Here is a 23335-nt window from a genome sequence, read left to right on the forward strand (position 1 = left end):
GCCGCTCTTGCCCTCAAAACATTGGATGATTCTGGCAAATTGGAACCTTCATTTTATCGATCTCCTGAGCAGAAATCAAAGTTCAGGGCTGGCTGAGATGGAGCCGTAACTGGAGACTGTTCCACAATGAGCTGGAATGCCAAAGGGCTACATCTATCTACCTGGTAGTAGATGAATCAGAAGCAAAACAGCCCTCACTTAGATCTGAGAGCTTCGAGGACATTAAGCTAAGTGAAGTAAGCCAGTTACAAAAAAAATGAATACCGTATGATTCCACTTATGTGAGCTAGCTAAAGTAGTCAAATTCAAATAAACAGAAAGTAGGATGGCAGTTACCAGGGGCTGGGGGTAGTAGGAAATAGGGAGTTGTTTTTTAATAGAGATAGAGTTAGAGTTTTGTATGATGAAAAAGGTCTGTAGATTGGTTGCAGAACAATGTGAATATACTTAACACTACTGAGTTGCACACTTAAAAACAGAATGGTAAATTTTATGTTATGTATAATTTACCTTAATTAAAAAATTTTTAAAAATTTTCACCATTCAAAACTTTAGAATGAAATAACGTAATATTTTGAACTACTTATCATGCTGACTAAAACAATTTCTATTCAAAAAGCTCATACTGTTCTTTAGTGTTTATAGCACCATGTGGTTATTTTCTAAGACAATACTGTAAATGCAAATGTATTCATTTATGCTCCCATACTTTTGGGGGGTGGGGGGAAGCTATTTGGAGCCAAACGCTCTCCAAACCTTAGCCTTAGTCAGGTATGTTTCAAGGAAGCAGCATATCCCAAACAGTTCTGGCGATGGGTCTTGATGAAAGTCTTCACTATAACTCTCCATTAAAGTTACTATACCTTGTAAAAATGTTCATAGCTCTCATTAAGATTGAGAAAGCCTCTAATAAGGAAGAAGAAATCAAAAAATAGCTAGAAACAAATGACAACGAAAACACAACAACCCAAAACCTATGGGACACAGCAAAAGCAGCTCTAAGGGGGAAGTTTATAGCAATTCAATCTCACCTCAAGAAACAAGAAAAATCTCAAATAAACAATCTAACCTTACACCTAAAGCAACCAGAGAAAGAAGAACAAATAAAACCCAAAGTCAGTAGAAGGGAAAAAAATCATAAAGATCGGAGCAGAAATAAATGAAATAGAAACGAAGAAAACAGTAGCAAAGATCAATAAAATTAAAAGTTGGTTCTTTGAGAAGATAAACAAAATTGATAAACCTTTAGCCACTCATCAAGAAAAAAAGGGAGAAATGAAAAAGGAGAAATCACAACTGACACCGCAGAAATATAAAGGATTATAAGAGACTACTACAAATAACAATATGCCAATAAAATGGACAACCACGAAGAAATGGACAAATTCTTGGAAAGGTACAATTTTCCAAGACTCAACCAGGAAGAATTAGAAAATATAAACAGATCTATCACAAGTAATGAAATTGAAACTAATTAAAAATTTTCCAGCAAACGAAAGTCCAAGACCCGATGGCTTCACAGGGTGAATTCTATCAAACATTTAGAGAAGAGCTAACACCTATCCTTCTCAAACTATTCCAAAAAAATTGCAGAGGGAGGAACATTCCCAAATTCGTTCTATGAGGCCACCATCACTCTGATACCAAAACCAGACAAAGATATCACAAAAAAAGAAAATTACAGACCAACATCACTGATGAACATAGATGCAAAAATCCTCAACAAAATACTAGCAAACAGAATCCAACAACACATTAAAAAGATCATACATGATCAACAAGTGGGATTTATCCCAGGAATGCAAGGATTCTTCAATATACACAAATCAATCAACATAATACACCATATTAACAAATTAAGGAATGAAAACCATATGATCATCTCAGTAGATGCAGAAAAAGCTTTTGACAAAACTCAACACCCATTTATGATAAAAACTCCCCAGTAAATGGGCACGGAGTGAACCTACCTCAACATAATAAAGGCCATATATGACAAACCCACACCAAACATCACTCTCAATGGTGAACAACTGAAAGTACTCCCACTAAGATCAGGAACAAGACACAGATGTCCACTCTCACCACTATTGTTCAATATAGTTTTGGAAGTCCTAGCCATGGCAATCAGAGAAGAAAAAGAAATAAAAGGAATACAAATTGGAAAAGAAGAAGTAAAACTGTCACTGTTTGCAGAAAAACCTAAAGATGCCACCAGAAAACTACTAGAACTAATCAATGAATTTGGTAAGGTTGCAAGATACAAAATTAATGCACAGAAATCTCTGGCATTCCTATATACTAACAATGAAAAATCAGAAAGAGAAATTAAGGAAACAATCAGATTTACTGTCACAACAAAAAGAATAAAATATCTAGGAATAACCCTACCTAAGGAGGCAAAAGGTTTGTACTCAGAAAACTATAAAACACCGATGAAAGAAATCAAAGATGACATAAACAGATGGAGAAATATACCATGTTCTTGGATTGGAAGAATCAATATTGTGAAAATGACTATACTACCCAAAGCAATCTACAGATTCAATGCAATCTCTATCAAACTACCAATGGCGTTCTTCACAGAATTAGAACAAAAAATTTTACAATTTGTATGGAAACACAAAAGACCCCGAATAGCCAAACAAATCTTGAGAAAGAAAAATGGAGCTGGAGGAATCAGGCTCCCCGACTTCAAACTATACTACAAAGCTACAGTAATCAAGACAGTATGGTACTGGCACAATAACAGAAATATAGATCAATGGTACAGGACAGAAAGCCCAGAGATAAACCCACGCACATATGGTCACCTAATTTATGACAAAGGAGGCAAGGATATACAATGGAGAAAGACAGCCTCTTCAATAAGTTGCCTGCTGGGAAAACTGGACAGCTACATGTAAAAGAATGAAGTTAGAACACTATCTAACACCATACACAAAAATAAACTCCAAATGGATTAAAGACCTAAATGTAAGACTGGACACTATAAAACTCTTAGAGGAAAACATAGGAAAAACACACTTTGACGTAAACCACAGCAAGATCTTTTTTGACCCACCTCTTCAGAGTAATGAAAATAAAAACAAACAACTGGGACCTAATTAAACTTAAACGCTTTTGCACAGCAAAGGAAACCATAAAGACGAAAAGACAACCCTCAGAATGGGACAAAATTTTTGTAAACGAAGCAACAAAGGATTAATCTCCAAAATATATGAACAGCTCATGGAGCTCAACATCAAAAAAACAAACAACCCAATTAAAAAACAGGCAGAAGACCTAAACAGACATTTCACCAACAAAGACATACAGATGGCCAAGAGGCACATGAAAAGATGCTCAACATCACTATTAGAGAAATGCAAATCAAAACTACAGTGAGGTATCACCTCACACCAGTCAGAATGGCCATCATCAATAATAATAAATGCTGGAGAGGGTGTGGAGAAAAGGGAACCCTCTTGCACTATTGGTGGGAATGTAAACTGATACAGCCACTATGGAGAACAGTATGGAGGTTCCTTAAAGAACTAAAAATAGAGCTACCATACAACCCAGCAGTCCCACTACTGGGCATATATCCTGAGAAAACCATAATTCAAAAGGAGTCATGTAACACAATGTTCATTGCAGCACTATTTATAACAGCCAGGACGTGGACTAAGTATCCATCGACAGATGAATGGATAAAGAAGATGTGGCACATATATACAATGGAATATTACTCAGCCATAAAATGAAATGAAACTGAGTTATTTGTAGTGAAGTGGATGGACCTAGAGTCTGTCATACAGAGTGAAGTAAGTCAGAAAGAGAAAAACAACTATTGTATATTAATGCATATGTGTGTAATCTAGAAAAATGGTACAGAAGAACCTATTTGCAGGGCAGGAATAGAGACACAGACGTAGAGAACGGACATGTGGACACAGGAGGGGAAGGTGGGACGAACTGGGAGATTAGGTTTGAGATAAATACCCTCCATGTGTAAAATAGATAGCTAGTGGGAACTTGCTGTATAGCACAGGGAGCTCAGCTCGGTGCTCTGTGATGACCTAGATGGGTGGGATGGGGGGGGGTCCAAGAGGGAGGGGATATATGTATACATATAACTGATTCACTTCATTGTACAGCAGAAACTAACACAACATTGTAAAGCAATTACACTCCAATTAAAAAAATTTTTTTAAGAAAATAAATAAACAAAACTCAATCACAGAATATTCCAATAGAAAGGGAAGCTCAGATATCACCTAGTCCTAAGTGAATAAATCAAATAATTTGAAAGTGGAAAAAAAAAGAGAGAAAGTCTCTAATAAGGGTTTCTCTCCCCAGCATTGATGCAGGATTCTATTCTATCCAGTCTAAAAATAAGGAACAAATCAATGGCTCCCATCTAATCTGAACTCATAAAAAACAAAAGGCCTCAACAGGAAGCCAGTAGCCAGCTTCCCTCCCTATCATGAACTCCAGGAACCTATCAACCTCAGTGGAGTCAGGGTTAGAATACCAAACATCCATGAAATTTATTTTATTTCTAGTCACTCAAAAAGGTTATCATCATTAATTAGTCCATGAAAAACCAATCAACAATAAATCAGACTGTACAATGAAAAATGAAGAGCTATCCATACTCGTGCTTCTCTTCATAATCGAATGAATATTTTGCCTTTTACTAAAGATTCACGTAGGGAGGGAAAAAAAAATTAAGAGCTATTTCAAGACTCAATGTTGGCATTTATTAGCTCAGATATAATAACCTCTCTGAATCTGATAGGTTTGTTTTTTGTGAGTTTTTTGGACTAATTTTCTAATAATAACTGCCCTTCCTACCTCTAGCTGTATTTGAAATAATTCAATCTCAGGGTCCTACAGAGACATAAAAAGAGAAAAGAGTTCCTTTCAGGCCACTCATTTATCAGCAACTCCTCTTCTTGGTCCTTCTACATTAGAACAAATAGTAATGTGGCCCTTATCATTATTATTATCAACATTATTATTATTAATTTCTAACTCATATACTAGATTAGAGGAAGTGCTGAAGGAAGGAAAAAGAGGAGGGAAGCAAGCAACTTTGACTGAAAGTTAAACGTGTCTCCAGATGTAGAAAGCACAGTAATACTGCATCTTAAGAGGCAAGCCTGGTTTGGAAGGAACATGTCTCATTTCTCAGGAGCACCCCTACTCCTTCAAAATCAATGTGAAAATTCTTCATCTTTGTAAAATTTGGCCTGTTAGATATTTGCTGTCTCTGAACAAGCTTGCACTTGGACATCTGATGTATGGGCACCATCTGCTAGCATGGGCTGTGTCGGTCAATAGTCTTAATTCAAAAACGTCTCTTGGCAGCGGAAAAGAGTCAAGCTGCATTGTATTGCAGAGGATGTCTTAACATCTCTTATCTGTGCAGTTTTTAATAGCATTTGGTTTCATGAAAAGTAGAGAAGGGCCTCAAGGCTCATTTTTTTCCACCTTGATGCTGCAGAGGAAACGGTGAATCTGGTCGGAAACAACCATAGTAGGAAGTTCTGATTTAGCCTAAAAATCTCAAGTACATCTTAATAGCCATCCCTTGATTCATTTAAAGTCAATGAAGCATATGAGAATTGCCAGCAGCCATTCTAATCTGTTAATACTCCACCTCACAAATAAAAATCAATATTGACATTGTAGATAATGAGCTAGTGCTAGGCTTAGTTTCATTTAAAAAGAGAAAAGAAAAAGAAAGTACTCTACTACCAGCACAGGCAAGCCTCCCAAGGCACTTAGACCTTGACTGGTAGAAACTCAGAACTCCTTTCCCATTAGTTATTAGGTTCCCAGACCCCCATTCAAAGTCTCTTCCAGCCCAGCAAAACAACACAAGGTTTATACTACTAGTACACAAGAGCTTCACCCTCTGCAGCCACTGCATGGACTTTTACCTGCCATGAGGAAGGCCCACCTGGGAAGAGGGCCACATCCCTGAAGGAAAAAGGCGTTCAAAAGCATCAATATGATTAGAATTTTGCTTTATAGATTGCTATAATAATCGATGGTTCCAGTAATGAAATCCAAATACAGTTCACAGTAACTCATTCAAAACCAGGTCATACCTTCAGCACAACCACACGAGGCCTATGGAGGTTTATAAAAGATAACGCCGATGCCATCCACGAGGGGCCAGGGTGGGGGGTCTCAAGGAGACAGCAGATGGATGTCGTATGATGACATCTATATGAAAGTTCAAAACAAAACAAAACAACCCTAAAGTAATGAAAACTCAGGATAGGTATGCCCAAATCAGGTGGTGCTAATAGAGTAAAGAAGTCTGGGAAATTTTTTTAAGCAGAAAAGCCATGTATGTGACTTAACGAGGAAGAAACGTGAACAAAATAATATGGCGGACATGAAATATCAGCACAAGGAAAGGCACCGAGATGGAAATGAGTCAATCAAGACAGAACAAGAGTCGCTAAAGATTAGGTTAGCTGCAGCTGAAGGGCTGTACTGGGGGGGCACGGGAGGAAGATTAATATTGGAGTTTAGAGGCATGGAATCAATTGTTCAAAGACTCTGAAGGCTAAGTGTCTGGATTTATATTTAAATCTTAGGAAACAGAACCACTGTAGGTTCTTGAGAAGTTTGAAACCTGGGTGTAAACAGTTTTGTTCAGGTGAGTGAGTACTTGGAACCTGGGAGACTGTCGTGCTGAAAATCCAGGAGGAGGATGAGCAGAGGGTAGTGGCTGGGGTCACAAAATAGCACATTTCAAAAGCTCGTGGGGTCAAAGGTTAACAAGGGGTGAATCTGAGAAAGAGTAAATGCTGTTCCTTATTCAGTTTTCATTTTTGCAACCATTGATTGACTGACTGATTGACTGATTGCCATGCTGCTCGGCTTGCGGGATTTTACTTCCCTAACCAGGCATTGAACTGAGGCCCTAGTGAAAGCGTGGAGTCCTAACCACTGGACTGCCAGGGAATTCCCATAACCATTTTAAAGTTTGAGATTATTTCCAAATTAAAAACACCATCAACAACAAAGCAGTTTCCTAACCACTATTTGGCTTTGGGTCTGTTGTCATATATTGCCCCCTCCCACCTCCCACCTACCCTTCCAGTCAGAGTTGTCAAACTCAGTTACGGGAGGAAGCCAAAGTTTTACTACTCCTTGAATTAAACTTTATTTTGAAATAATTATAGACTCTCAGGAAGTTGTATAAGAGAGGTCCTGTGTACATTTCACCAATCACTCCTTAAATTTTAAAGTCAAACTTCCTTTTTTTTTTTTATGTTTTTTTGGCCATGCCATGAGGCATTCAGGATGTTAGTTCCCCGACTAGGCATCGGACCCAAGCCCCCTGCAGTGGAAATGCAGTCTTAACCACTGGACTGCCAGGGAAGTCCCTTAAAGTCAAACTTTAAAGTCAAATTCCAAATGGTTAGGAAGTCAAGTTTTAACCACAGACCACCAATTCATCCCTGTAAGAAAAACGTATTCCAATAGGCAGAGTGAAACTTCCACTTACAAGGACTTTCTAATAGTCTTGCTTAAGGTCTTCAATGGTCAACTTTAGGAAGACATCTTCCATAGATACTTCCCAAGTACATGAACAGGCAATTCACCCAAAAGTTCAAATGGCCAATAACAAACGAAAGAGCTCAACTGACTAAATACAACAAAGAATTACGAAACACATCAATGAGACAATATTGGTCATCAAATTCCATCATTAAAGTATAACATATGATGCTGTCAAGGGCATGTGGAAACAAACCCTCTATTGCAGACAAACCCTCTATTATGTTGGCACATAATTAGCAAAAACTTTTCTGAAACCAATTCTGCAGTAACTATTAAGTACCTCAATAATGTTCATACCTATACACACACCAGGCAAAAAGGGCTGGGGGGCATTAATGCTAGTTTTCTCCATATAACAGTCTTATCAGTCATTTTTATTTTCTACTTTTTAGGTATTTCCAAATTCTACGAATTAGGTATTTCCAAATACTTCTGTAATCTGGGGGAAATAATTACATGTAAGTGTTATGTCAATTTTAAAAATAAAATAATTATCTTCAGAATATCAAATTGTACCCACACCTTACCCATGAGAAAACTAAGACACAGAAAGATTCATTTTTATAAAATGAGTCACACCGTATGTATGTTGTAATCTGTTTATATACTCAAGATAACACAGTGAAGTAATCCAACATCTGGGTATCAGCAAGGCCTTTGGCTTTAGTTCTACCAACTTGGTGGGAGTCTGACCCTCAGGCAAATTATTTACCCTAACCAAGCCTCCCTTTCTCCATCTGTAAAATGGGAATGGCAAAAGACGGTTCAGAAGATTAAATAAAACAATTTAGGTAAAGCACTGAGCATGGTCCCTGGTACAGAGCAAGCATTTACTAAATGTTAACTGTACTTGTAAGTACTTCCTCAAGTCAGCAAAGATTCTTTCACACATGAATTTAAATAGCTTTATAAAATGAATATTCTATAATGTAACCATTTCAACACAGGATACTAGGAATTTTTTGCTATTACAAACAATGCTGTAATACATTATGATGCTATACATAACCTTTGACTGTCTCTTTTATTATTTCCTTAATAATTATTTTTAGAAGTGGAATTACAGGGTTGAATAAGCATATATAAATTTTCACTTCAATTAAAAAAAAAACACAATTTCAAGCTCATTGTAAAAAACTTCAAAAACAGATGTATGGAGAGGAAAAGTGAAAATTTCTCCTGCTATGCCCAAAATCAACTGTTTAGGATGTATTCTCTGTCCTTCTGTATGCATTTAGAAATACACACAAACACACAAAACTGTTTTTGTTTTTAGTCTTAAATGTAACCATACTATGCATATTGCTTTGCTGTTTGTTTTTCACTTATTATTTCCTGGACCCCTTCCTATGCCAATACATACAAATCTACAGGCATACACATTTCTTCTACCTAGTACAGATATACCATCATCCACTTAATCATTCTTTTATTGATAGAAATTTGAGTTTTTTCCAGTTTTCACACTAGAAAAAATGCTGCCTTGAAAAGCTCTCTATATAGATCTTGTGTACAGAGCAAGTCTTTTATAAAGTGCCCACCTTGAACCCTTGTCAAGAATAAACATTATTTTTAATTATTGTCCATCTGATGGGTGGGGAAAAGGCATCTCAATGCTTTGATATCATTTCATGTTTTTTCCACCATCTGTTTCTCGTCTATTCACTGGCCATTCATGTTTCTTGCCCAAGGGTTTTTCTTATTCACTTTATGCATCATGAACACTTTGTCTACTGAATGTGCTGAAAATATTTTTCCCCATCTCTGACTTTTTACCATTATGGGTTTTTTTTTTTTAAACATACAAAGTTTTATATTTTTAGGTGTTGAATCTCTCAATCTTTTTCTTTATAGTTGCTGGGTTTTTACTTCCTGAGGAAGCCTTCCTCATTCTATCAGCCTAAAAGCATTACTCTCTGAAATCATTTTAGAAAACACTGACAGTAACATATGTAACACACATAATGTTCTCTGTTCCCTATACAAGAATCAAACATTTAACTTTGGAAAAACTGACTTGATATGGACAATCATATTTTCTAGCTATAATAAATAGTAAAGTATTTGAACTTTTCCCCCTCCAAATCATAATAGTAAACTAGAAAACCTAGTTTACATATCTGAATCCACTCTTATCTATTAACCATTCAGCTTCTCCATGTGCAAAAAGTATTTTGGATTAATTCTTCATAAATTGAAAAAATTCTCTGAGAACTTAAAGAAAAAAGTAGGCTTTCTTTTTCAGTGAGAAACAATACTTTTCATACATGCATCAGTAGACTTAACCTTCATATAGGGCAGTAAAATCTGATTAAATGTATACTTAATGTCAGAATTTTATTTACAGGTAAGGAATCTGAGGCCCAAAGAAGACAATTTTTAAAAAATCAAGTTGGAGAAGTCTATGTGTGTAAGTGTGTGTAGGGCAGAACAGTGGGAGTGAGAGAAAGGAAGTGATGGGGAAGAGGTGAGAGAAGGGGCATGAAGGAGGGCTTCCCAGAGGCGGTGTGTGCGCTGGCCCTTGGAGATTTGACAAGCTGACTGCAGAGACCCAGGGTGGAGAGTACATTCCAAGTGAAGGACAGAGCATGAGTAAAGGGAAGGAGGCAAGAAACCCAAGGCCACGTTCAATACCTGCAAGAAGGCCTAGAGATACCAGGTTCCTGGGAGAGGTCCCAGATGGCCATCTGTCCACACTGTGGTTCCCTCTGAAGAGAACCACTTGCCCACAGGTCCCATGGGTGAGATTTCCCCCATCCCACTCCACCACCACTGAGGATTGTGACAGGGAAGGACCTGGAGAGCAGCCCCGTGATATGACCCAGCCCCAAAGTCCCACCCAAGTGTGAGATTTTGACAACTGTTCAGTTGGTAGTGGAATCAGTCACTAAAACACAAACCAAGGGAAGCCATGAGGCAGCAGGGGCAGGAGCTCCAAGGAGGACCAAGACCCTCAAATGACAGTGACAGGGCTCACCCCCTTCACCTCTCCTAACCTTGGGTTCTTTCATTGTAAAGGGGGAGGGGGTCCTCCATTGTCTTCAAGGAATTTTCCAGAAAGCTCTAAATTCTATAATTCTGTGAGTCCTACTTAGAGTCCTACTTTTCCATTCTGCACCAGAGATATTCTTGGCAAGTGCTCAAGTCAAGCAAAGGAAACAGAGTACACTTGAACTAATGTGCCTAAGGCAATTAAGTCAAAATATTTTTCTAATAATATTGTAACAGTTCATCCCACATTAACAAACACTTCTAGACCTTCTGGACTTGTCTTGCTTAGCCCAGCTGTAGAAACATCCTTTACCTCTAGTTAAAGGTGGAGAGTGGACTGAGTCAGCTAAGAATGAGATGCAAATTATCAGCACTTGCAAGTGCCATGGCAACAGATGACATTTGTCCATCCGACTTCCGCCAGACTCTACAAGAGGGCTGCCTCTGCCCTGGCTGTGATAAGGACAGGCTCTCTACCCCAACGCTTCCTTCGTTCTTACTCTGCATAAACAGCCCTCCAAGCACAACCTCTTGGCTTCACCCTCTCGTGGATTCACACCACACCTGCTCCACATTCCCACCGCCCTCACTTCTACAGTGCCCTGCAGAGCCCCCAGGGACAGAACTCCCTGCCCTCTCACAAAAAAACATCTGCCTCCTACTCTGCCTGGCTTTTTTTTTTTTTTTTTTTTAATGGAGAGGAGATCATGGTAAGAGAAGGGCTGGCCTGTTTTCAAGACCAAACCATCATCTGTACCACCTTCTCTAAGTCATTAGCACTGCTATCTACTGCCTGCGAGATATCCGAGATATCCGAGACATCCGTACATGGGCGTGAGCCACTCCCACTGCCAGGGATCTTCATCCCAGCCAGGGAGGGTATGGGGGGAGAGGGTTGGGTACAGGTTGCTGTAGACCCCAGCCAGGAGGTGGCTGTAGCATGCAGACCTGGTCCATGTCCTTGCTGTTTCCAGGAAATTCCTGAATTAGCATACTGACTTCCTAGTCAGATTCCCCACTGGTGTGATTCTAGGCCTTGTCTCTCATCTAGGCCTCCAATTTTGTCTCCCTCCTTTCTCCCTCTAAGCACATGGCCTTGCCTCTATTCACCAGGAAGGTGGTATGAGTTGCTATCTTGTCTCCCATATCCATCTATATACACCAATCACTATTCCCATTCTTTGGCTAGAAATTCTTCTACCCATTCCTCTCTATTCTCCACCCACACACAGACTCTATCCAGGTCCAAAGAGGTCTACTTCTAAACCCAAGAGACCCATCTCATTCCTGTCCACCCCATCCTGACCCCACTCACTCCCTCTCATCCATCAAGGGACCTCTGCTCTCCCAACCACCAAGGCCCCAACCAAAAGAGTCTTCTGACACTCTCTTCTTGATCCTCCAAACCTCTTTAGTTCTCCAAGCCCTGTTGACTCACACCTCACACCTCAGCATTTCTTTCTGACTTTACCCCTTGCCCTCGTCTCCAGCCCACATGGCATTCTGCTGCCAGACTAGCCTTCTTTAAATACTACTCTCATCATGTCACCATTTTGCTCAAAAACCTACCATGTTCTTGTGTCTCATCTAATCTCCTTGGCCTTCAGGGCCCAATACAACCCAGCCCCTCTATCTACTCACCCTCATTTTCAGTTATGCTAAAGTGTTCCCAATATTCTGGCTGGGTGTGATGAGCTACTGGCTCATGTGAAAAACATCCTCCTTCCCACCTCCCTGTACTGAAAATGCCTTCCCTGCTCTCCTCTGCCTTGTCAAATCCTAGCATCCTCCATGAAGGCAGTGACGCTTGAACTGAACCCCAGGCCTTCCTTCTAGACAACTCCAGCCCCTCGGGTGACCTACAATATTTACACCACACAAATAACCAAAGGAAGTAAATCCTCAACCAGGAGTAGACTGAGTTCCCAAAGTTCATCAGTAAGTCAACTGTCTGAAATTCAAACTCCATTTATTCTGAAGGAAAATAAATGGGAAGTAGGTTCCTAGGCTCACAAAACTTATGCAATCCACAATGTAACAGCTATGGTACAACTGTACTTTTCCAACTACACAGAACCACTCTTTATAACACACTCAAAAGAAAAACACATTCTGATTTCAGTTAATGTCAGGACCCTAGAATGAGGGCCACACTCCAGAAAAAGACAATTCTAGAGACTAGGAAGCCAAAGGCCCAGCGGGTAAATCCAGACACTTTTCACCCATCTGCCCCAATCAGACTTCTAGAGTCTGAACTCCAGTTTCCAATCCAGCCCATGGACGTGAGTCTGCTTTAATTCACGTGTAAAATTTTCTCATTCAACAGAAGCAAGCCCCTGGAAAAGTGCGGAGGAATTGGGTCTGCCTCCTCCCAGACTCACAGGAGCCCAGGTAGCAGTCACAGGAAACACCCCTTCTCGGGACAGTTCCAGGCTGCAGAGAGAATGCTGCAATGACTTCCAAGCATTGCCACAGAGAAAGGCATCAGGGAGAACATGGGAAATTCTTTACTGTGCCCAGAGAATGGAGCAGGGCACACAGGTCTAATTTTAGCAAACATAGGATTTGGTGCCCACTCTCCAGTGGGGACTAGGTTCTAGGGTCAGGGGAAAAAGCTATCTATAGCCAAAATGACCCTTGAGAATCTCCTGAGTCTCCCACAAAGTACTGTACACATGCTTCAGGCGACCTCACGTAGTCACTGTTGTACCCATTCAAGTTTCAGAAACTTCAACGCTGACTAAAGGATGGAACTAAAGGAAAGGCTGAACGTGGGCTGGCCTTTCACATCACTCTGCCCCCACGAAGACTAGCAAATCCCTAAGGTGGATGGGACCTTCTCCGGGGCTCCTGCTTGCTTGCAGCCTTTGCTTTATCTTGTTTTAATATTAAGCCTCTGTGACTCTAGTACACATTAACAAATGTATTTGTTGTGAGGATTAAGGTGGAAGGTGGTTAGTTTTCTGAAGTGAGCTGAGAACTGGACGGGCCCCATGGTGCACAGAAAAACCTGGTTGAGAACTCTGGCACTGAAGAGACCCAGCTTCGGATCACAGGTACACTGCTTACTGGCGTGTGACTGTGGACAAGTCACTGCAAAAAGCCTCTTTTTTCCTCATATATAAGTAAAATGGAGATAATAGTGCCTACCTCACAGGGGCTGCTGGGAAGGTTAAGAAAGAACATTCAGTATATGTAAGCTATTATTCCCAGCATCCACAGCAGGCATGAGCATATCTTTTGTACCCATGCAGACTTGGCCAGAGCTGACCCCACCAGCCATGTTACCAAGGATCAAACAGATAGCTTGTCTCTACCTTCTCGAATCGCTTGAACTAGACTGTCCCGTCTGATCTCAGGTTTAGTTCAGGCAGCTGTGACCATTAAGAATGACAAACATAGGGGCAAAGTAGAAAAATGGGAAGGCCTATACGTTATAATACAAAATGAAAAAGCAGACTTTGGGATTATGTGCATACGTCAAACACAACTACGCAAAAAGTACATACAATCAACAGGATCCCAGGAGGCTACAGAGACTAATAGTTGGTGCTTCACTGTAAATTATCTTTGCTTTTAGTGCAAAGCTTTTAAAAGGATCATTTTTAAAATGAGGGCACTGAATGAGATCTGCAGTTTTACTAACCTTTGTTTCTGTCTCTTCCCCAGGCTGGCAAGAGTCTAACAAACGATGTTTAACAGTAGTTGATTGACTCTGTGTACTATTTTTCCATTTCAATGCTGATCCAAATTTTAGCCAACAATCCACATTTACAAAGGGTTCATAATAACATTATGAAAACAAATCACTGCCACAGGTGTGATAATTATAAGCACAGCTAAGTAAACAAGAAACAATTAGTTGCTCAATTTATCAAAAATATGAGGCACTCATATTCAAGGTCAATCTCATTCTAAAGGAATTAAGCATGCTCAGCTTGGGGAGTGAGACCTGATACCAGCTCTAGTAACAATGTCTAGAGTTAGACCAATCCTGTCTCAGAAATTCCTATTATGTCATCCACAGCCAATCAGAACTTGGAATCCGCAGGAAACCATACAGACTTGCAATTCCCAACAAAAGCAAGGAAACTTGATGTTTTGGGTAGCTTTGGTGTCCTTATCCTGGGTTAAGGTATAGTTTCTGTTAAGCCTTTTGAAATGCCGGAAACAGTCCCCTGGCTCCCGTGGGTTCCTTTGCAGATGCGGTTGGAACCATCAGGCTCAGTCAGCTCCAGGCAGCAGACTGTGGTGGGACAACTGATCGGCCAGCCCTAAGCGCCTGCTTAATCCTAGCTCTCAAAGGGCAGATGCATCTTGGGATTGGGCAGAGGGGAGCTATGCCAGAAAACCTTAAGAAACATCTGCACACAGATGACTCAGCCACCCCTCCCCATCTCGGGGCTCATCATGACTGAGGAGGAGGGATTGGAAGACATATATTGATAATTTGAAAACACTGCCCTATGTATGTGCACGCACCCCCCCACACACACACCCCAATGCCTACCACAGAATTGAGACTCACGGGTCTAAATCAACTTGCAATATCAGGAATGCATTACACTTATTTAAATACACACACACACACACACACACAGAAAAAGGTGATGGATTCACCAGGAGCTCAGTAGGAGACACAGTACCAGCTATTCCCGGGCACCAGTAACTAGTTATTAATTAGAAGGCATCACCTGAGAGGCAAATTGCTTTGTAAGAGGCTACTGCTCTGTACCTACAGGAAAAAAAAGGCCCATCTCCATCAAGGCTAATCAATCAACGACTTCAGATATTTTAAATGAGGAATCAGAGGTGGGCCACTGCTTCCACAGGCACAGGACACAATCGGACTGAGTTCTGCTCCCGATCTTTGATACGCCTGCCTTCACTGTTTGCCCCTTGAGCTGCGGCCTCATCTCCTGCGGCTGGTCCTAACCACCCCCACCCCCACCCCCACCGCTCTGCCAGCCCAGACCCTGTAGTCAGGGCCTCCAGAGCTGCCCATTCCCGAAAGTCTGTTTCATTGCTGTCTCAAGGCCCAAAACAGAACAGAAGGCAGAAATGAAAGGCAAGTAGAATAAAAAAGAAACTTGGATGCACAAAGTAACAAGAGAAAAAGCTGTTTCTCGGACAATCAAGGAAAATAAGCACAAGTAGCATTTCATAACCAGAAATACGTACGAGTGCACAGCATGAAACCAAACTGTCTAATCTCCAAACTGTCTAATCTAATTCTGGAGGCACTATAAACTTGATGGCCGTACGGGGGCTCCATTTGACGTTTCACAGAATCAAAGGTTGTAAAGTTGTGATCTTGATATTTTTCTATTCACAGGTCCAATAACTGCCTAACAGCAGTGTCCTGCCCTTTCCCAGATGATTAGTGCTGAGTTTGTTGTTGGCTTTTCTTCTTCCAGCTTATGTGGGTCCTCAGAGAGTACTCTCTGCTAAAGCAAAATGCCAAAACAGGAGCAGAACTTTCTGGCCATCCGCGTGCAATTAGGATCCCATAAAAATCCCACTCAGATAACTCAACACCTAAAAGTGCACTACCTGGGCCAGCTGAGGCTCACCGGAAAGAGCACCAGTTCAGGAGAAGCCTTGCCGGGTCTGGATTTTCTGATCTGTCAAATGAGGGTCATGATGGTGAAACAACAGCCCTCAGGTTGTTGGGAGGAAGAATAAATAGCACAGCACTTCATAAACTGTAAAGTTTGGGCACCTGACAGCATAGCAGTGTTGTTATAATTAACCACATTGCTCTCTCCCCCTGGATACAATGGAGTAAAGTATGCCAAGGTGCTATCACTACTTGTTCTCAAAAGAACCTATCTGTTTGGCCGATATTCTATGTAAATAAAGATGTATCATGGTTATTTTTTTCTTGAGAAAATATAGGGTTTTTTTTTTCCTCCAGAAACTTTATGATAGCCATTTAAATTTCCGTGGCAAAGAACACCATTTATGTACTGAACAGTATGTGCCCCAGTCAACTAAAAAGCAGCAGGAGTTATTTCTGGGAGGGAGGAGGGCCAAGGGTCATGGAGATCCAAGAGAGACACGGACCTGAATCAATAACAACAGTTAAATTTTACGTGGCTCTAAGTGCTGTACCAACAATATCTCATTTAAGGCTGACAACCCTCTGAGATAGATACTATTATTATTTCCTCACTTTACAGGTGAAGAAGAAGACCGAAAGTGGTTTAGGCAACTTACCAAGGTAACAAAGCTACTCACTAGCAGAGCTGGGACTCCAAGGCCATGCTCTTCACCACTGCACTACACTGCCTCATTCAGCTATTTCCACAGACAAATCAATCTCGAGTCAACAGAAGCTTTCTACAGACGCTCTGTGCTTCGAGAAAGTGTTCCATCCTTTTGACATTTACTGAGCACTGGCTACAGGCCAAGCCAAAGACCTTCACCCTATCTGTCCAGGGGTGCATCAATTCCAGGGTGGACCTTGTATCTAAAGACAACTCAGGAAAGCATTGAAAAATGCTTAAAAAAAACACTGTAGTAATGCACAGAATGGGCTATAAAATACTTTATTCTATTGTTATAGGTTCCTCAAAACCTGCTTGGGATAACAATCAATTCATTAAGGACATATGCTCCATGGTGGGAAGACTTTCCTGTGGTATAATAAACTACAGTTTACAGCAGAAAGCAATCCAGCAGGCCTACATCAGCCCCCAGCCCTACCTATCCTATCCCACCCCTCTAATTCATTTCTCTGTATAAGTAAATGTTCTATTACATACATGCAATAGATCATAAAACCCCCAAATACTGCATACGCATTTTTGTGTGCTATGGGAACATATTTCCACCTTTAGGGAAGTTGGTTACAATTAGCTGGGACTTCACTGAGACACTAGGAGAGGCTACAGCAGGTGCAGGCTCCCTACGAGGCTCCATCTGTAGCAAATGTTCAATCCACACCACTGATCAGCTGGTGACTTTACTGATGTCTCTGTCTTCCCTTTTATACTGGCTGTCTCAGGCAGTTGCTAACCACAGATTTTCCCAATGTAAACTACTCCACGAAATGTTCATCTTAAGTGTCTCAAGGTACTACCATACAGAAATTAACTTCAAAAATAACACCTAGTTAAAAACAAACTCTTATTTTCCTCTCAATTTATTAGGTATATAAAACAAGCATTTGGAGTTGATTGTAGATCCCTTAATTTCACAATTTATGTACTGTTACAGCTTTGTTTGCACAAACATTTTAATTTAAGCCAAACTTTTCTAGTTGGACACATGGAATTTAAGCCCTGAGAGCAGAGACCATGATTTAGCATTCAGTACTCGTCCTTTGTAAACTGCCTTACAATTCACAAAGCAGCACAGTACTCGAGCAGACCTCAGGGAGCTTACAGAGGTGGCAGGGAGAGACAATCAAATAATCAATGCAAGAATGAAAGAGCTATGAAAGAACAGATCACAGCCAGCAGGGAGATCTGCTCAGTCTGAACATCAGTCATGGAAGGGTCCCTAGAGCAAGTGGGATCACGCTGACATCTCAAGGATGAGTCAGAGTTGACTAAGGGGTGGTAGCGTGGGGCAATCCGGAGGAGAGAATGGCATGAGCATGAACCCGAGGCAGAAGCACGGCCTAATGGAGGAGCCCTAGGAAGCCCCTTGGATGTGGGTATAGTGTATACAGCATGAAACTGCAGAGGTGGGCAGACCAAGTTATGCAGGGCTTTGAAGGCCACACTGAGGAATTGGTCTTTATCCCAAGAGAGGTGAGGAACAACTGAACGGTTATTGTATGTGGTCTGGAGGCAGGTATGGAGGTCATCAGATGTATATTTTGAAAAGCTCACTCTGGCTAAAGTGTGAAAGCAGACTTAAAAGAGGCAAGAAGTGGTTCAGGGAGGTCATTTAGACTCTTACAACATTTTAGGTGAGAGACAACGTTAGCCCAGACAAGAGAGGTGGCTCTGAAAATGCAAGGAGGGACTTGAGAGAGTTAGAAGATGAAATGCATGGGACTCAGCGGGTGGGAAACAGAGTGAGGAAGAAGATGCTCTTAAGGACGACGAGCCTTAGGCTTTGGGCTTACAAGACCTTAGGCTCACAAGAAGGATAGTGGTCAGTGGTTCCATTCATCAAGTATGGGAATAAGAGGAGGACTGGGTTTAGGAGGAATGTAGTAGGTTCAATTTGGGACGTCTTAAAGTCAGACACTTGCTGACCTCCAAGGGCTGATGTCAGAAAGGTGTTGAAAGTTCTGGTTCAGTAACTGATACTATTACGTATCTACCCAGATGGGAGACTAACGGTCCCTTATAAATAACCTAAAACCAGTAGAAAGAGAGCTTGGATAATGAAGTATTTTCTTAAAGTCATGAACTTCTAACAATACTGTGCAAGCAACATATGAAACAAAACCATCTCAGAAATGTCAGCATAAGTTCTGCTTTTGGGAATATGCCTTTCAAGAGAAATTTAATTCCATTTACTACTCTACACAAAAAATTCTTCAAATTTTGGCATCCTAATTTAAACTAGGCAACAAACAAGAAACTTCAAAATGGAGAAGGAAAAGTAACTATTCCCTAAAATGAACAATGAGGGGTCTTTGCATTACCCAAACAGCTCATTTAGTGTGCACTAATTCACCCAAAGTTTTGAGTTAAGAGTAAGAAAAGAGAATTAACTTTTACTGAAGATTTATATCTCAGACACTTCAAGACACTCTTCATTTAATCTTCATGGCCCTATGAGGCAGGAATTGTGTTCCCATTTTCCAAATGAGTAAACTGAGATGGAGAAGTTGAGAAACTTACCTAAGGCATCGTAACTAGTAAGGGCAGAAATGCCAATCAAACAAGTCTAGTCAAGTCCCTTTACCAAGGTCCAAGACCAGGAAAGGGAAGAAGCAGCTATTTCCTTGATGCCAATCCTCTGCTGTGGAGGTCAAATGTTGGGATGTTTAGTTTGAAAAGTTGTTTTTTTTTTTTTAAATCATCACCTGCAATTCAGTAACTACATTCTTAGCCTTAAGATAACTTTAATTTTTTAAAATAAATCTATTTATTTTTGGCCGCGTTGGGTCTTCATTGCTGCGTGTGGGCTTTTCTCTGGCTGCGGCGAGCAGGGGCTACTCTTCATTGCGGTGCGCAGGCTTCTTATTGCGGTGGCTTCTCTTGTTGGGGAGCACGGGCTCTAGGCACGAGGGCTTCAGTAGTTGTGGCCCACAGGCTCAGTAGTTGTGGCGCACAGGCTTAGTTGCTCCACAGCATGTGGGAGCTTCTCAGACCAGGGCTCGAACCCATGTCCCCTGCATTGGCAGGCAGATTCTTAACCACTGCGCCACCAGAGAAGCCCGATAACCTTAATTTTTAAAGAGTTGTCTTTGTCAATTCAATCCTCTCTGCTTCAGCTTCTTAAAAAGAGTTTTACTTGGTAAGACATATAAATCTCATCCGAAAAGGCTTTGTAAGGTTTAGTTATAACTGCTTATAAAATTCGGATCAAAATGTAAACTCAAATCTCAAAAAACCAAATGTTTGTTTTCCATCAAATGTCTACTGTATGTTTCCAGCCAAAATCCATTGAAACTATGGTGAATAAGCCACCCCTAACTTATAAAACAATTTTACAAAAACCACCTATTCTTAAGCCAAACTCAGAACTTATCTCCCTAAAGAAATAATGCTATGAGGTAAGTTCCTTGCCAGGCCACAAAAGCTTAACAACTCAAATGGTCAACCAAAGATTCTATGCATGCTAACAGGAAATATTACATAGTCCTTACAAATGACAAGTATGTACACTATATAGAAATGGGCAATATGCAAATAGAATCATGATAAATGAGGCGGAAAATAAAAACAAGTACACAGATTACACAATGTTTAAAAATGTAAATGTATGTTTGATATGCTAGAGTGGGATACAGTTTAATTTTCTTTTATGAAGATGTAGATACACACACACACATAGATACACACACATCCACATATACACACACACACATATACACACACACATTATGTATGTATGTGTGCATGTGGAAGTATAGGTATGTACATATATGTGTGTATGTATCTGTGTGTATAAAGCTCTTCGTCACCAAATGTTTTAAAGTCTATTAACCCTCCAGGCACCTGAGATAGCAGCTCTTCTCAACTTGGCACTGCCCGCCCACAGCCCGGCTCACGACACCCTGCCTGGCACAGACTCAGGTGGGCCACTGGCTCAGATGCTGGGCAAAGTGACTAAGGCAACACTGAGGGCAGAGCTGGAGTTACAAAAGGAAGAAGGGAGCAAGGGGCAGGTGGCCTCAGGCAGGTGAGGCAGGCACCAGGTAGGGCGGAAAGAGCATGAGTTTCCGACTCAGAAAGACTGGGTGCAAACCCTAGCTCGGCCCCTCACCAACTGTGTGACCTCAAGCAAGTTACATGATCTTTCTGAGCTTCAGTTTTTCTTCTACAAAATGGGAAAAATAAAGTCTATTTTTCCCATCGCATCTGTGTGAGGGTCAAAGGGATTCTACACTAGCTCCTGTACAGGCTTCTCCTCACATGGCTAGAACCCTTCCTTTCTTTCTTTCTTTTTTTTTTTTTTAACATCTTTATTGGGGTATAATTGCTTTACAATGGTGTGTTAGTTTCTGCTTTATAACAAAGTGAATCAGTTATACATATATGAACCCTCCCTTTCTTGACCAGTTTAGAGTCAGTTTCCTCGTCTGCCAAGTGGCGACAGTAACAACAGGATATCTGAGGACTAAAGGAAGGTCTATGGCAATGGATCTGTCAATTGCAGCCCTATACAAACACCGGTTATCAATGTATCCTGGGACTATGGGGTAACAGGAATAACTGTAGGGTTCATTAACATGTCACGTGTGAAAAAATGTTTTGAATGGAGGCAGCAGCATAAGACCAGTAACCTGTCACCATAAAAAATTATTCCAGTATTATTGACTATATTCCTTATGTTGTATATTACATTCCCATGACTTATTTATTTTATAACTGAAGTTTGTACCACTTAATCCTCTTCACCTATTTTGTCCAACCCACAACCCTCTTCCCCTCTGGCAACCATTAGTTTGTCCTCTGTATCTATTTCTGTTTTGTTTTGTTTGATTTTTTTAGATTCCACATAAAAGTGAGATCATACGGTGTTTGTCTTTCTCTGACTTATTTCACTCAGCATAATACTCTCTAGGTACAGCTGTGTTGTTGCAAATGGCAAAATTTCATTCTCTTTTATGGCTGAATAATATTCCACTGTATAATATAACACATCTTCATCCATTCATCTATCTATGGACACTTAGGTTGTTTCCATACCTTGGCCATTGTAATAATGCTGCAGTGAACGTAGGGATGCACGTTATCTTTTTGAATTATCTTTCTGAATTAGTGTTTTTGGTTTTCTTAAGGTAAATACCCAGAAGTGAAATTGCTGTATCATATGTAGTTCTATTTGTAATTTTTTGAGGAACCTCCCATACTGTTTTCCACAGTGGCTGCACCAATTTACATTCCCAACAACAGGGCACAAGGGTTTCCTTTTCTCTACATCCTTGCCAACACTTGTTATTTTTTGTCTTTTTGATGATAAGTCATTCTGACAGGTGTGAGGTGATAGTTCATTGTGGTTTTGATTTGCATTTCCCTGATTAGTGATATTGACATCTTTTCATGTGTCTGTTGGCCATTTGTATGTCTTCATGGGAGAAATGTCTATTTACGTCCTCTGCCCATTTTTTAATCAGATTGTTTTTTAATATTAAGTTAATTATAATTTGGATATTAACCCCTTATCAAATATATCACTTGCAAACATCTTCTCCCATTCAGTAGGCTGCCTCTTCACTTTGTTGATGGTTTCCCTCACTGTGCAAAATCTATAGATTCCATGCAATCACTCTCAAAATACCAATGGCATTTTTCACTGAACTAGAACAAAAAGTCCTAAAATTTGTATGGAACCACAAAAGACCCCAAATACCCAAAGCAATCTTGAGAAAGAAGAACAAAGCTGGAGGTATCACATTCCCTGATGTCAAACTAAACTACAAAACTATAATAATCAAAACAGTATGGTACGGGCACAAAAACAGACATATAGATCAATGGAACAGAACAGAAAGCTCAGAAATAAACTCACACTTATATGGTCAATTCCTCTACGACAGAGAAGGCAAGAGTATACAGTGGGGAAAAGATAGCCTCTTCGATAAATGGTGTTGGGAAATCTGGACAACTACACGCAGAAGACTGAAACTGGGCCATTTTCTTACACCATCTACAAAAATAAGCTCAAAATGGATTAAAGACTTAAATGTAAGACCTGAAACCATAAAACTCCTAGAAGAAAACATAGGCAACACACTCTTTGACATCAGTCTTTTAGATCTGTCTCCCTAGGTGAGGGCAACAAAAACAAAAATAAACAAATGGGCTCATGCATTTTAAAGACCACTGGGCACACATAACATCAGAAAGCTAGATTCAGTGGCAGAGCTTGAAGCCAACTGGAGAGCAAGCAGGGAGATGCTCAGTCTGCTTTGAACCTCAGCCAAGAGGCAACTTCATCTCTCCTCCTGTTCTTGTCACAGGAAAACTGACAGTAAGAAAAAGAGGGCACTAAACCAGATAAGGCCAGATCATTCTCTCCAAAGGTCACTGACACCGAAGTCCTGACTCTTCAAAAGGTCCTTCAAATTAATCAGTCAAAATCTCTGCAAAGAAGTCTCACTGAATTCCATGGGCTCAAAGACAACTGTTATTCC

At 40.5% G+C, this 23335-nt stretch overlaps 1 protein-coding gene and 1 pseudogene across 2 annotated transcripts in view; one reads left to right on the forward strand and one right to left on the reverse strand.

The window, feature by feature from the left end:
* TEX2 (testis expressed 2) overlaps positions 1 to 23335 on the reverse strand; it is a 107403-nt gene that overhangs the window by 65191 nt on the left and 18877 nt on the right. The gene's annotated exons all lie outside the window — the stretch shown is intronic.
* On the forward strand, positions 4639 to 4748 carry LOC115803065 (U5 spliceosomal RNA; annotated as a pseudogene).

The sequence above is a fragment of the Delphinapterus leucas genome, chromosome 19 (genome assembly GCF_059928025.1).
Source record: "Delphinapterus leucas isolate spDelLeu-1000000601 "Yukka" chromosome 19, BTC_Dleu_Yukka2, whole genome shotgun sequence".
Taxonomy (NCBI): domain Eukaryota; kingdom Metazoa; phylum Chordata; class Mammalia; order Artiodactyla; family Monodontidae; genus Delphinapterus; species Delphinapterus leucas.